At 38.6% G+C, this 15,909-nt stretch overlaps 1 long non-coding RNA gene across 1 annotated transcript; it reads left to right on the top strand.

The window, feature by feature from the left end:
• Window positions 1-993: 993 nt before the first annotated feature.
• LOC142050152 (uncharacterized) lies at window positions 994-11,793 on the top strand. Its single transcript, XR_012657933.1, has 3 exons — window positions 994-3,827; window positions 4,638-4,688; window positions 11,266-11,793. It is a non-coding gene; the product is annotated as an uncharacterized LOC142050152 (long non-coding RNA).
• The last annotated feature ends 4,116 nt before the right edge of the window (window positions 11,794-15,909 follow it).

Raw genomic sequence — 15,909 nt, forward strand, 5'->3', positions numbered from 1 at the left:
CCTTCAGAGACACTAATATTGATGCAGTGCTGTTCCTTTCAGATTTGAAACTTGCAACTAACTGGCCACGCATGAATGTTACTTCCTGACTTATATGTGTGCATATATAAATTATGTGTAAGCTAAAATATAAGCCTAGCTGTGCAGAACTATTCTTTATATCTGGTAGAGGAAGCACCTAGCTGTGATTAAAGTACATTCTAGGCAAAGATATTTTCCTATAGAAAGTGTTGCCGTAAAATTATATGTGCATAGAGAAATGCACATGCTAAATCATAGCTTTGCAGCTGCTATTTAATGTTTAAACTTTGTTCACAAGAATCACAGATGAAGAAAGTATCTTTTGACTTCAGCAGGTATAAAACAGAGTTTCAGTTGCAGTTCCGCACCACTTTGCAGCAGCTGATCTGGATTTATTTTTACCTGTACCATATGACAGGTATAGCCACCATAACAGTAAATTTTGTGACTTACTTATGAGACTTTACCTGCTAACCTTGGAAGAGGAATCTGCAGTATCAGAGCTCACAGAAAGAATGAAAGCTTATGGATTTCTAGGACACTTAAAGAAGAGGATTTAAACTTCACAGACTAATGTGGTACAGAAACAGAAATGCCACCTTTTTCTAGTTTCCTTAAAGCACAGTGCTGCTAGCATGATATTACAATGTAAGCTGAGTGATTTTTTTGAGCAGGTAGGTTAATCAAAACACATCTTCGTCATAATCAACTCTGTGGCTTTGCACCAAATCTGACATTTATGCAGATTATGCAGCTCAAATTTTGGTTTTGTTGGTTTTACCTTTTCCAGTAAAGATGCTTAATTTCTTAGAGCAAAGCGCAATTACTAGGTGACATGTAAATACATTTATTTAACAAAAAAAAAAAGAAAAAAAATCAGAAAATGAAAATAAGTGCTTAATTTTGTTTTGAAAGGTCCCTTCACCTTGATACACTTATTTTCTTATCTGTTTGTTTAGTAAGCAAGTTAAATTAAAATGAATTCTTAGCAGTGGCAGTATTGTAGAGACTTTTATTTTAAAGGGTAAGTATAAAAGAAGTATTTGGTTTCTGCTTATTCTGAAAACAAGAAGGACTTATTTGTGTTTTCTTTTCACAGGCAAAGGACTGGGCACCTTAGAAACTTGACATTTTGATATCTCAGGACGGCTGGATCTCAGTTTTCATGCATAAATTTACCAGAAGTACCACTATAATTCCAGAGTTAAATGATGGTGTTTACCCCTTGTCAAATGAATGGAGCCTAGGAGGAAGTCAGGAGAGAACTAGCATTTTGCTGACAAGAAACCAGAATTGTGTATAAGAGGAGAAGTCTTGTGGTAAATTCCTTGCATATTTTCCTACTGTTTTGTCCAGAACTGTCAGAGTCTGGTCATAGACAGCAGAGATATCAAATTGCTAATAGCTGGGATAGGACTGCTGTCCTAGTTCAGTTTGAAGTAACCTGCAGCAGGTTTTCTGGCAACCACTCTCCTGTTAGCTGGAAAACTCATCTCTTCTGAAACAGCATTCAGACTCTATTCAGTAACTGTAGCTAATGCTTCAAACCTGTGTGAAAGGAAGAGTGACATTTAACTTCAGATGAAGTTAAATATCAGATAGGATTATTCTGCAGCATTGACAACAATATTGCAGGAGTCTGGAGTCCAGAAAGTAAAATTGTGGTAAGAAAATAATGACACCAGAATGGAGGAATAGGTCAGAAAAGATTTCAAAGTATTTAAAGGAAACCAACACTTGTACACCTTGAAAGAGACACATGACAAGGTGCTTGGTTTGGTTTGGTTTGGTTTTCTGTTTTTTTTTGTCCTGAAACTTTCTGTTCTCACTGATACAAAAAGATATCAAGGCACTAAACCAAGCAATGCAGAGATGTCCGAGAAGAATTAGATGAACCAAAATTAATATTGGTTCACATGCTTAACGGTGAATGTGTAACTAAATAACATAAAAAGCTGCAGAAAAAGATGAGGAAATTTGAGTCCCCCTGAAGAGTAGAAGACAGCTTAATGCTGTGAAAGGCTAAGAGTGGGCATGTTAGTTGTTTGACTCTCCTGAGAGAAACCTTTGTTTTAAGAGAACAAAAATGGAGGAAATATATGGTAGTGATTTTTGAAAAGCAAAACTCTTGGGGAAATTGGAATTTAGACAGAAAAAAGCATCTTTTTTTCACCAAATATAAAGCCATTTTAAAGAATGGGAATTTAAGGTAAACTTCAACTGCAAAACATCAGTTAGATCTTTGCCTCACTAGGTAACTGTAAGTACAATTATTCTACTTATGCAGTATTCACTGTGTTTTTGTACATTCTGTTCTGAACTTCTTTCTGTCACTAAATTTTGATTCCGTCCCTTGGAAGGTTTTACATTGAAACATTTAGTCAACATGTATTTAGTATTCAACTGATTTTTCTCAACCAAGTCCTACACTATAATTTCCAATTATTCTTGCCCTATAATGATCTATAGACTTCCTCTCCACAATCTGTCTTGCTGTTTGCATGCTGGTCCATATATTTTTCCATCAAGACACAAGCAAAGGCAGCACAAAAACTGAACCTGCAGTCATTACTTGGCAAAATTAGTAAGTATTTACCTCCTTAGATTCTCCTCTTCTTTTTAAAAAAATGTTAAGTTTGGCTTTTCTGCAGTTTTAAAAATAGAAGAATGAGAACCCTATAAATCTTATCAATTAAGTATTAACAAGCAAAAAAATAAAGAAAAGGAGAAATTACAACTATTTTGATGGATGAAAATATTTCATCTATTATCTTATAACAGTTATAGATCCATCTACAAGGTTATTGTTTTGGCAATAGCAGGGACCACATGGTAGGGAGAAAACTGCCCAGAACATGACAATAGATCCACCTCTCCATGCAAAAAATTTCTCTTTGAGTGAGTTATCCTATTAAACCCAGAACTAGGAGAAATTTCTAATGGTAGTTTTGCATCTATTTTATGTAGGAGTCAAGAACAAGAAATGTAACACCTCTCTAGCTACTTTTTCTGCCCTGTATCTTGTGCCTTTTACCTTATCTACATCTATTTGGGCCTAAAATGGTTTTGGTAATGCCAGCAACATTGACAAGCAGAAAAGAGCATGAGAGGTGTGTCAAGAGGAAACTACAATAATACAACTTTGTGATTTTGAACCCTCTGCCTTGCCCAAGCAACAATGGCTTTTCACCAAGAAGCTTAAATTTTCAATAGCAATGATTAGAAATCAAATTATTTCATTATGAACAGTTGTTCTCTGGGTCATTTATATATCTAGTACAAGCTGTGCAAACTGAATATGTCAGGAAGCATATGTATTACAGAGTACTTCCAATATTCTCAGTCCAGGTTACAACCACTTAACAAGGTGGTTTTGTCTTTGTAGACGTGAAAACAGGAAAAAGATTTTCTAGAAAGTATGCTTGGACCAATGTAATGTTTCAGATGGTCTGTGGTGACTGTTGTTTTGCAGGGATGATAAAAAGACAAGGTTTTGTATGTTACAATGCTTGAATTCTTGCAGAACTCTTTGTTATGTAAGGAGCTGCAAGATTAAGTCATAACAATAACGTTGTAGTTATTTAAAATAAATATTCTTGCAAGTTTGATAATAAATTGATGCTTAGCTAGTAAAAATAAAGTGTAATTTATTAGAATATTTGGTTTAAAAATGATTAGAAAATACATATGACAAGACTATCGATATAAATCTAAAATAAATCAGCCAGTATTCAAGTAAGTGTAAGACCTTTTCCCAGAGTTACATTTCCAGATACTGGGCCATTCCCTGTGCTGACCTAGCAAAGGTGAGTATAACTAAGTCACTGTCATGGTTTTAATTGGGCTAGAGTTGATTTTCTTCACTGTAGCTGGTATAGTGCTCTGTGTTGGACTTAATATGAAAAGAACATTTAATACACTGATGTTTTAGTTATTGCTGGGTAGTGCTTGTACTAGTCAAGGACTTCTCCAGTCCTTGAATAAAATCTACTCTATCCCAGCTAAAACCATGACAGCCTCAAACATGCATATTTTGTCAGTAAGCAGTTGCTTGATTGCTGTTTATGTAAGCTGTAGTCTTTCTATATCAATTTTAGTTTAGTAATCAGAATTGAATATATAAAAAATAAGCAGCAATGAACAGATTTTACTGAATGAACATATCAAAAAGCAGTAGAGTTCTGTGAGTAACTTCAAATATATATAAAAAAGAGCAATCATCACAGAATTCTGTTCTGTTTACATGATGATGGGAGGCTTGCTTTGATTTTATTATATTGCCAAAATTCACATATTAGATCTAGCAGTTAGAAAACAGCTTAGTGACAGTAATTATCTGACTTCTAACAAAAATTTTTTACAGGCTCATTGGACTTTAAGAAGCTCAGTATTTGCATGATAGCATGGAAATTAAGTGATATTCTGTTACACTGAATTTGTTACAGTTACATTTATTTAGAAAATAATTTATAATTCAGGCCTTTCCCTTAAGCAAAGAGATCTAGTGGGAAGTAAAATCTCAGGTGAAAAAACTTTCACATCTTCCCTTGGTGAATCTTCGCACTATGCTCTGAGGAATGATACAATTTTATTTTGTATGTTTTGCTACCTGACAGTTTCAGAGGTCTTAAAAACCCAGCAAGTTAGAGAAGTCCTATTTCTGCAAGGTAAGTATGGCATTACCTGTCCTAGCATTGCTTTCAAAGGTAATTCTCCCACAGGGTAATTAATACATTCCTCTACCCTCCCGGGTATCCATTTTAGCCAATTTTCATGCATGCCCAAGATAATGAGCTTTGGAAAATAGCAATTTGCTGATTCAGTCTTCCTCAAACAGAAGTCTGTAGCTAAAGCCAGTGTCTCTCAGATATCAGCTGAAAAGAAGAAAGCATGAAGGCAGCAACCTTCCCCTCTGGGGAAGCAAGATGGTGCTATCACAACTGCAGAAGGCTCTTTGGAAGACAGGATTAGTTTGTCCAGTCTGTTTAGTCTGATAGGTTGAGACAGCTGACGCTGGTCACTGTCAAATCTTTAAAATACCTCCTTATTAAACTTGGAGAGAAGAGATTGAGGCATAATAGTATAGCTGCACCTGAAGCTATTTTCAAAGTGAAACTGAAAACAAAAAACCTTAACCTACTAAAATATGTATTTCCATATTGGTGGCAGCTATCTCAGTTAATGGTCATTAAAAAAACTACTGAAAACCTTAGGAAGAGATGAATTGAAGATGCTGTGTGTTTTACTGCTTGCTAATCTGCAAAACTTAATCTCCAAAGGAGTCATTTATGTGACTGCAGAGCCGAGCTAGCCAACACACTCCCAGGCCTATACAGTCCTGGTTTATACAACTGAATAGATGAAATGTTCCATAATCACAGAATCACAGAATCCCAGGTTGGAAGGGACCTCAGGGATCATCTAGTCCAACCTTTCTAGGAAAAGCATAGTCGAGAAAAGATGGCCCAGCACCCTGTCCAGATGACTCTTAAAGGTCTCCAACATGGCGAAGTCAACCACTTCCCTGGGGAGATTATTCCAATGGTTGACTGTCCTCACTGTGAAAAATTTTCCTCTCGTGTCCAATCGGAATCTCCCCAAGAGCAACTTGTGTCCATTTCCCCTTGACATCTCCATGTGACTCCTTGTAAAAAGGGAGTCTCTGTCTTCTTTGTAGCTACCCCTTAAGTACTGGTACATGGTGATGAGATCCCCTCTGAGCCACCTCTTCCCAAGGCTGAACAAACCCAGTTCTCCCAGCCTATCCTCATATGGCAGCTTTCCAGTCCTTTGATCATCTTGGTGGCCCTTCTCTGGACCCCTTCCAGCCTGTCCACATCCTTTTTGTATAGAGGGGACCAGAACTGTACACAGTACTCCAGACTTCTTTATCTCTGCTGGTGATGCCCTTTTTGATGCAACCCAGCATCCTGTTGGCCTTCTTGGCTGCAGCAGCACACTGTTTGCTCATGTTGAGCTTCGTGTCCACCAGGACCCTCAGGTCCCTTTTCACAGAGCTGCTCTCCAGCCAGATGGATCCCAGTCTGTGCTGCACTCCCAAATTCTGTTTTCCCATGTGCATGACCTTACACTTTTCCTTGTTGAACTTCATAAGGTTCTTGCTGGCCCACTCTTCCAGCCTATCCAGATCTCCCTGCAGAGCAGCTCTCCCTTCTGGAGTGTCTACTTCCCCACTCAACTTGGTGTCATCAGCAAACTTCATCAGGCTACACTTGATGCTGTTATCCAGATCACTTATGAATATATTGAATAACATTGGGCCCAATATCGATCCCTGGGGGACTCCACTTGTGACAGGTTGCCACTTGGAAAAAGAGCTATTTACCGCACCCTTTGGGTGCAGCCTGTCAGCCAGTTCCCCACCCACTGCACAGACCTCTTGTCTAGGCCACAACGCATTAATTTCTCCAGGAGGAGGTGGTGGGGGACCATATCAAAGGCCTCGGAGAAGTCCAGGTAGACCATGTCCACTGCCTGCCCCATGTCAACCAGGCAAGTCACTTTGTCGTAGTGACTCAATCAGAGGCAAATAATTTCTTTTGAAAACTGCTTACATATGCAAAATGCTCTTTTGATCTTTCTTACTTTTGAAGTCTGACCTGGGTGATATTTACAGTTCTTGAAATTGTATTATTTGTTTTGTTTAAAAAAAAAAAGGGTTCCCAATACCATATGTTAGAATTCACTTTGAAGTGTAGAACTGAAGGTGAAGTGTCTCTCAGAGACATTTCTCCCCATAAGAGAGTAAAAAAATGCAAAACTTAATAAGTTATGTGTTGTTTTGTATGTACAATACTAAACAGACACATTATTCATCAGCCCTTACATTGCCATCTTACTACTCTCCTTGCCTCCTCCTCTGTCGTCAAGTGATGCCATATTACAGATTTTCAGAGCTGGGATTCTGCTATGAAGACAGATAAAAAAAATTTAGTTTTTCTTAGTGTTGCTTACACATTTCTGCATGAGGCTTCATATATGGGGTTAGAGGCTGTATGACTGATTACAGGCTGTGAATGTTCATTGACTTTTTCAGTCAATTCCACAGCTGATGTTGTTTCAGAAGTCGTGGTGCCAAACACTCCTCAAGTAAACTTCTGAAACAAGTTTCAGTATTTATTCTCAGACCAGTAATTTGGACATAATTTTAAATTATGCAATAGAGGTACAATGCTCCCACCACATCCTGGTGGGAGTCTGTTACAGACCACCCAACCAGGATGAGGAGACAGATGAAGTACTCTACAAGCAGTTGGCTGAAGTCTCACAATCTCTAGCCCTAGTTCTCGTGGGAGACTTCAACTTACCAAATATCTGCTGGAAATACAACACAGCAGAGAGAAAGCAGTCTCGGAGGTTCCTGGAGTGTGTGGGAGATAACTTCCTGACGCAGGTGGTAAGCGAGCCAACCAGTGGAGGTGCCCCGCTGGACCTGCTGTTTACGAACAGAGAAGGCCTGGTGGGTGATGTGGTGGTCAGAGGCTGTCTTGGGCTCAGCGACCATGACCTGATAGAGTTTTTGATTCTTGGAGAACTAAGGAAGGGGGTCAGCAAAACCGCTACCCTGAACTTCAGAAGGGCAGGCTTTGGATTGTTAAGGAGTCTGGTTAACAGAGTCCCTTGGGAGGCAGCCCTGAAGGGCAAAGGAGTCCAAGAAGGCTGATGTTTGTAAAGAAGGAAGTCTCAAAGGTGCAGGAGCAGGCTGTCCCCATGTGCTGTAAGTTGAGCAGGCAGGGGAGAAGACCGGCTTGGCTGGATAGGGAGCTTTGGCTGGAACTCAAGAAAAAAAGGAGAGCTTACCGACTTTGGAAGAAGGGGCAGGTGACTCAGGAGGACTACAAGGGTGTTGTGAGGTTATGCAGGGAAAAGATTTGGAAGGTGAAGGCCCAGCTGGAAATTAAACTGGCCGCCACTGTTAAAGATAACAAAAAATGTTTTTATAAATACATCAGTGACAAAAGGAGGGCCAGGGAGAATCTCCCTCCTTTGTTCGATGAGGAAGGTAACCTTGCCAGGAAAGATGAGGAGAAGGCTGAGGTACTTAATGCTTTCTTTGCCTCAGTCTTTAACAGTCAGACTGGTCATCCACAGGGTTGTCAGGCCCCTGTGCTGAGAGATGGAGATAGTATGTAGAATGAAGTCCCAGTTGTTGAAGAGGTGGCAGTCACCAACCTGCTGCTTCACCTGGATGTCCACAAGTCCATGGGCTGGATGGGATCCACCCGAGGATACTGAGGGAGCTGGCAGAGGATCTCGCCAAGCCACTGTCCATCACTTATCAGCCGTCCTGGTCAACTGGGGAGGTCCCAGATGACTGGAAACTAGTGAAATGTGACGCCCCTCTACAAGAAGGGTCGGAAGGAGGATCCGGGGAACTACAGGCCTGTCACCTGACCTTGGTGCCGGGAAAGGTCATGGAGCAGATCGTCTTGAATGCCATTACGCAGCACATGCGGGACAACCAGGGGATCGGGTTCAGCCAGCATGGGTTTATGAAAGGGAAGTCCTGCCTCGCTAACCTGGTCTCCTTCTATGATAAGGTGACCTGCTCAGTGGATGAGGGAAAGGCTGTGGACGTTGTCTACTTGGACTTTAGTAAGGCCTTTGACACTGTCTCCCACAGCACTCTCCTGGAGAAGCTGGCTGCTCACGGCTTGGACAAGTGCACTCTGTGCTGGGTTAAAAACTGGTTAGACGGCCGAGCCCAGAGAGTGGTGGTGAATGGAGTCAAATCCGGTTGGCGGCCAGTCACGAGCGGTGTTGCCCAGGGCTCAGTGTTGGGGCCGGTCCTGTTCAATATCTTCACTGATGATCTGGATGAGGGGATTGAGTGCACCCTCAGTAAGTTTGCAGATGACACCAAGCTGGGTGGAAATGTTGATCTGCTGGAGGGCAGGAAGACCCTACAGAGGGACCTGGACAGGCTGGCCTTGTTGGGCTGGAGCCAACGGTATGAAGTTCAACAAGGCCAAGTGCTGGGTCCTGCACTTGGGTCACAACAACCCCGTGCAATGCTTGGGGTTGAGTGGCTGGAGAGCTGCCTGGAGGAAGAGGACCTGGGGTTGTTGGTTGACAGCCAGCTGAACGTGAGCCAGCAGTGTGCCCAGGTGGCCAAGAAGGCCAATGGCATCCTGGCTTGTATCAGGAATAGTGTGGCCAGCAGGAGCGGAGAGGTGATAGTACCCTGTACTCGGCACTGGTGAGGCCGCACCTTGAATACTGTGTGCAGTTTTGGGCCCCTCACTACAAGAAGGACATCGAGGTGCTGGAGCGTGTCCAGAGAAGGGCAACGAATTGGTGAAGGGTCTAAAGAACAAGTCTCATGAGAAGCAGCTGAGGGAGCTGGGGTTGTTTAGTCTGGAGAAGAGGAGGCTGAGGTGAGACCTTATCGCTCTCTACAACTACCTGAAAGGAGGTTGTAGCGAGGTGGGGGTCAGTCTCTTCTCCCTAGTAACAAGTGATAGGATGAGAGGAAATGGCCTTAAGCTGCGGCAGGGGAAGTTTACATTGGATATTAGGAAAAACTTCTTCACTGAAAGGGTTGTCAGGCATTGGAAAAGGCTGCCCAGGGAGGTGGTGGAGTCTCTATCCCTGGAGGTATTTAAAAGAAGGGTACATGTGGTGCTTGAGGGTATAGTTTAGTGGTGGACTTGGCAGTGATAGGTTAGCAGTTGGACTTGATGATCTTAAGGGTCTTTTCCAATCTTAACGATCCTATGATTCTATGATAATAAAAACTAAATTTTCTAAATGTTCCTTTAATTACCTTATTGTGGACATAATAATAAAAGGCTTTGCAAGATGAAGGACCCTCAGACTGTAGAAATTAAGAAAAACACATATAGAATTAATAAGCCTTAAAGTGACATGAACACATACATAAGTTTTTATTTCAAAAAGGTTTTTGCTAATAGTTATAAGTTATAACAAAAATTTATCACTCACAATTGTAAGCTTTCTGAGTCCCATCTACATAATTTATAGCTATTTTCTTGATGCTGCACTAGCTTTGCCTGCAGCTGAATATATTTGCTTTTAGAGGAACTTGGCACTTTATTCTGGAAGTATGAATGAGAAAGGAATAGGTAACATTAGTTTTCACAGGCAATATTTTTCTGGAAGTTGTATGAATTATACATTTTTTTTTCCAGAACCTTTAAAAAGCTTTTAGCTAACCTGTGAGTAGTGATCAAAGCAAAATATTTTTAGCAGAAAGCAGGATCTTATGGAAAAAGAAAAATGCCACTATTCAGAATTATTTGGACTTGTACAAATGATCATAATGTTGCTTCTGGGAATCTCTCTGGTTGCATTGTCTACAAAAAAGCAGAATACTTTCTCCGCTAAAAATAAAATTATAATCTGGGTACCTTTATAAAACGGCAGAGTAAATAATAATTTTACATTAACTCCGTAATTCTAATCTCTATTAAATTTGAAACAGTGGTCTTTTCAATGAAAAATAATTTCTTCTGTTACTGGATTAAATTCTGCACATACTAAATTCTTCATGTGAAGATTTTTCTTCTAGGACCATAGTTACCCTAAAGTAACCAAACTCGTGATCTGGCTCTTGTAAGTTACTGTGTAGCTCTCAGGACTAAAGAAAATATTTTTCAAACTAATTTTTAGGAAAAGCAGATAGTTATTAGGAAATAATATATCTAGGAGGAGAAAAGTGTAAATATTTTTAGTAAGAGGCACTGATTGTTATTGCTGGAAAAAATGCATGCATCTTATTGTAAACAGCACTCTTTTTTTCCATAATTATTGCTGAGAAGGATGAAGTTTTTCCTAGGTAGAATTGATAAACAAGAGAGGATTCTGAAAGCAATAAGGGACATTCTTGACATACTTGATGAGTGGTTAACCCTATTAACTCTCAAGGAGAGCTAGTTCAACCTCCAACAGTAAAGCATCCATTTAGCTTCCTGCTCTTTTGAACCCGAATAATCAACAACACTACAAGCTGGAGGATACAGTTTTAGATTTGCTTAGATACCTGCAAATGGAAATGTTGCTCTATAACTTGCACTCGGTATCAGTCCTCCCCACCCCCATCCCAGCCCACCAACCCCCTGCTTCCATGGCACCACCTAGTCCTAGAGTGACTTAGTATCCACATATAGTGTATATTCTATGTTTGTTCATTTACAATTAAGCATGTAAGAAAATGCTTCATATTCCCATAACATCAATTCCTTTCTCCTGGTTGCTGTGTAGGTGAAATCAGAGAGTTTGAAGTAGGAACGTGCTACTGCTGGATGACAATGGAAAAGGTAGAAAAGGCAACACTTTGTCCAACTCTATCTTTGTAATCCACTTTAGCTCAAAATATCACAAACTTCAAAATAACACTATTTTGCATGCCTGTTCTTAAAAATACTGATCAGATTAGAATGTAGAAGAACATTATGAAAATTAAATTTCTCATAAATACAATGGAATCAAACCCCATAAACCTTTAGGAAGTTATTTGGAACATGATACTGAAGACTTTTAAGAAAAAAAAAAAAGACCTGCCATTTTATACATTAAAACATAGACTTCTCTTTTGCAAGAATAATGAGAATACATTCCCACAAGAGGTGAGAAATACGTATCCCTCCTAAAAACAAATGAAAACAACCCAAATAAGAGACTAAAACCAGAAAACTAGACTAATTCTTAACAAAACTACTTTTAAGGAAAAATCGATCCAACATAACCCTCCTACCCTAGAGTGAGACTTCCACAGGGGTGGAGCCCAAATATCAGTCCTCCCACCCCCATTCCAGTCCTGTAGGGTTCCTTCTAAAAGGACTCCTCACAGTTTAGGGTTTTGGTTTTTTCTCCCACATTTTGCTGCATAGATAATTGTCATGTTAAAATTCTGAGTTAGCAGAATAAGGGAAAGGTCAGCTTGTATTTTAAGGTCTCCATACCTTTGAAGACTTCTGCCCTTTATCATTGGTTTCTTAAAAGCACACAGGAAAGAATCTTTGATTAGTTTTTCTTGTATTTTATTTGCCTTCATTCTTTTCCCTCCAAACAGTGTTACAAGGAATCTAGCATCAAGGAACAGCTCGATATTCCATTTAATTTAGACATGTGACTTTGAGTGAAATCTCTAATTCTTGATCAATTATCTAAGTTTTCTGCATAGTGTCTGGGGAAGGGTGGACAGTTAAGAATGAGATATGAAATAATTAGTGAGCAGAAAACTGTTTAAAGCTATCCACCAGGTAGTGGTATGTCCAAAATTACATTTCTCTGTAGGTCCCAATGCATCCCTTACTTTGTGGGATCAGAGTTTCTGTTGAGCAGAGGTGCCTCCATCACTGGATTGCTACCACACCTTTATAGGCAGAGTGAGTTTCCCCACCGGAAGTGAAAGATTCTGTTTTCTGGAGAAAAACCTCATCTGTCATCTTGATTTTGGTCACCTAGTTTTACAAGAAAAAAGTTCCAATTACCCTGACAAGTAAATTAACATGGTACTGGTCTCCCTTTCTAAACAACTCAGGGCATAAATTTTCTGCTGGTGGCTTTGCCACAGGGCCTTTACATCTATGGGAGCTTGTTATTTCTGTGATAATTGTAGTAAATTTCTGATAATTCTCTGAGGTAATTCTTGAACTCACCGTGCTTTTGTGGTTCTCTGTCACACTTTCTCTATTCTTTTGACACGCTAGAAGAGAAATGGAGACTGCAAAATTTTATAAAAGCATATTCCCAGTCTACTGGCTGATATGGTTTATTGTATGTATGTGTAATGGCTTCCAACTGACAAAAAAAATATATCTTTCCAGAGAAGAACACTAGAAAATATGTAGTACAACATGAAAGCTTATCAACTTCAGGTACCTGCTAGGCTGTGGTTTCTCTCAATAAATCTTTAAGGTGCCTTAATAATGTTTGTGTGGTTTATATACACACACAGTCAAGCAGTACACCATAGAGGGAACTGAAAGCAGTAATAATTATTCCATGAAGGGGAAGCTAAAGTAGATTAGTTGTTTCATAATTTTTTTCATCTAAAATGGATATGATTGACTACACTGAAGGAGAATACCTTGCCATAGTTCTATATTCTTATGATTTCAGTAATGAAACATAAAGGAGATTTAAAGGAAAAAATATCTATTTCATCCGTTGAGTGTATTTTGGTGCTATTGTGAAATTAAAAATCCCCTCTGGCAACGATTAGACTGTTTTTTTCTCAAAACATTTAGTCAAATGCATGTAAACATACAAAATTGAGCCTGATATTCTGAACATATCCAAAATAAGCTGGTCACATTCAATACTACTGATATCTTTCATATTGAATCCAGACATGATTTAGTCTGTGGCAATGAAACGCAAGACTGGCAGGAGCAACCAGTAGTGAACCTGATGGGGAAACAAGAAATCTGCCTGATTTTTGAGTTCTAAGTTTGTTTCAACAGATAAATGCTTTAGTGGTAAGAGAAAGTCTGCACAGAATTTAAAACTGAATAAAGCCTCTGATGCGTAGTACTGTATTTGAAGATTAACCTTGTTGCTCACCAAACACTGGTAGGTCAAAACTTTAAACCTGAAATATGGATGAGAGAACTGGTCTCAGATTAAAAGTTTAGAAGAAATTGACTCCAGAAATGATTATTTTCTTCCCTTTTATTATTTTTTAGGGTTTCTATTTTGTGAATATTCTATATCCTGTTTGATAAAAAGCTGTAAATGAACTTAAAATCACCAAAGTTTTCTGAACTATTTTATATTTATAAAGATGTCATCATTCTTTATGAAATGGCTTATTTGAAAGAAATTACGTGGGTAATAGTACAATAAAGTTCACAGTATTCCTTCTACTGATCTATTTCAAATATGCATATCCCAGTGAAAGACGAAAAGGTGAGATAGCAATGTGAAATCAATGGAAATTATGTATTCAATTACTCTTTAAGTGTCCAAGCCTAAATATTACTTGACAGTTTAGTCAGATTAAATTAGTATTCATTGAATGTCTTGAGTTTTGGCACAATGGCTGATGACAATTACCAGAAATGATCTCTATAGTGATTATTTATTGTAAATGAGGACTGGATTAGTAAATTTTCTGCGGTTTCTACAGAATAACTATAGATGATTACTGTTGTTGTTGTTAATAATAATAATTAAAAATTAAAATTATTATTAAATAATCTAATAATAACAAATAATAACGAATAATAATAATAATACCAACAACAACAACAACAACCTGTTGGCGGAGGTCCAGAGGAGGGTTGCAAAAATTATCAGAGGGCTGGAGCACCTCTCCTGCAAAGACAAGCTGAGAGAGTTGGGTTTGTTCAGCCTGGAGAAGAGAAGGCTCCAGGGAGATCTTACTGCAGCCTTTCAGTACTTAAAGGGGGATTATAAGAAAGATGGGGATAAACTTTTTAGTAATGCCTTTAGTGATAGGACAAGGGGTAATGGTTTTAAACTAAAAGAGAGTAGATTCAGACTAGATATAAGGAAGAAATGTGTTACAATGAGGGTGGTGAACCACTGGCACAGGCTGCCAGAGAGGTGATTGATGTCCCATCCCTGGAAACATCCAAGGCCAGGCTGGACAGGGCTCTGAGCAACCTGATCTGGGTGATGATGTCCCTGCCCATGGCAAGGGATTTGGACTAGATTATGTCTAAAGGTCCCTTCCAACCCAAACTATTCTATCATTCTATGATTAATATAGGCCTGTGCAATTTTGTGAAATATTAGAGTGCCTCAATAAGAAAAAATTTCTGTTGTGTATTTTTAGGGTTAAGGATAAACAGAAAAACTGGAAGGAAAATTTCATAGATAAAAATTAATGGATCCAAACCATTAAGATACTTATTGCTTTTTTCTTATTTTCTATGTTTTTACCAAAATCTTCAATAAATATGGAATTTTATTTGTGGAAGCCTTTACTTCATTAGCAAAGCTGTTGGGTCTAAGCTTAAACATAGGGTTTCATAATCTTAAAACATATTAATTGCATGTTGTTAATTGTAACACTTTTTAAATCAGTGCAAACCCTGATTTACACTTCAGGCAAGCAAAAGTTCTACAAAGTATATTTTTTTCCAAAAGTCATACACACAAGTCTGTCCTCATTGATTTAGCACTGGAAGAGCATTCCTTATTTTAGTTGAATTCTAAAATTGGTGGTAAATTGCAGCGGTACAGTAGTAAATACAGTAGAACAGAGAACAAACTTATTTGTTTGATATTCCCACATAGACAGTAAAAAGAAAATGTTCTATACTGTTCCTCACTAAAAATCAGCAATCTGCACTGGTCTGCATTCAATTTAGCCACATAATATAAATAGGAACAAAGGCCTGAGAAAGTTTGCATTCTGGATTCTTATAATATTTTAAAGCATAAAGATATAGCTGAATGCAGTCATACAATTTTCGCCTCTATGCAGCAAATGTGTGACGTTTTCATTAGTTTCTCACATTTAAAGCATGCTGAGGAACTTGCCAGGCATCGGTCACAGAATCACAAAATGGTAGGGGTTGGAAGGGACCTCTAGAGATCATCATGTCCAGTCTCCTCAGGACTTTTCAGAAAATATTACAGAGTTAAACAACTGTCTATGGAGCCTAAAAATATGGTTTAAAGTTTCTAATATTTTTAGTTAATTTTAGTTGTAATTTCTAATAATACATATTTTTTATTAATGCATTTAATATAAATTTTATTGAAAGGCCTGCTTGGCAGTGAAACCATTAGGATGCCTTAAAATCAATTGCAACTATTTTGTAATATACTTACATTTGAACGTCACAGAGGTGAAAAATTTCTGTGATGTGTACTTTTCACTTTCTTCTGCTTTCAGATGATATCTCAGCCTAGTTTGGGCATAAAATG

Source organism: Phalacrocorax aristotelis, chromosome Z (genome assembly GCF_949628215.1).
Source record: "Phalacrocorax aristotelis chromosome Z, bGulAri2.1, whole genome shotgun sequence".
In the NCBI taxonomy this organism is placed as follows: domain Eukaryota; kingdom Metazoa; phylum Chordata; class Aves; order Suliformes; family Phalacrocoracidae; genus Phalacrocorax; species Phalacrocorax aristotelis.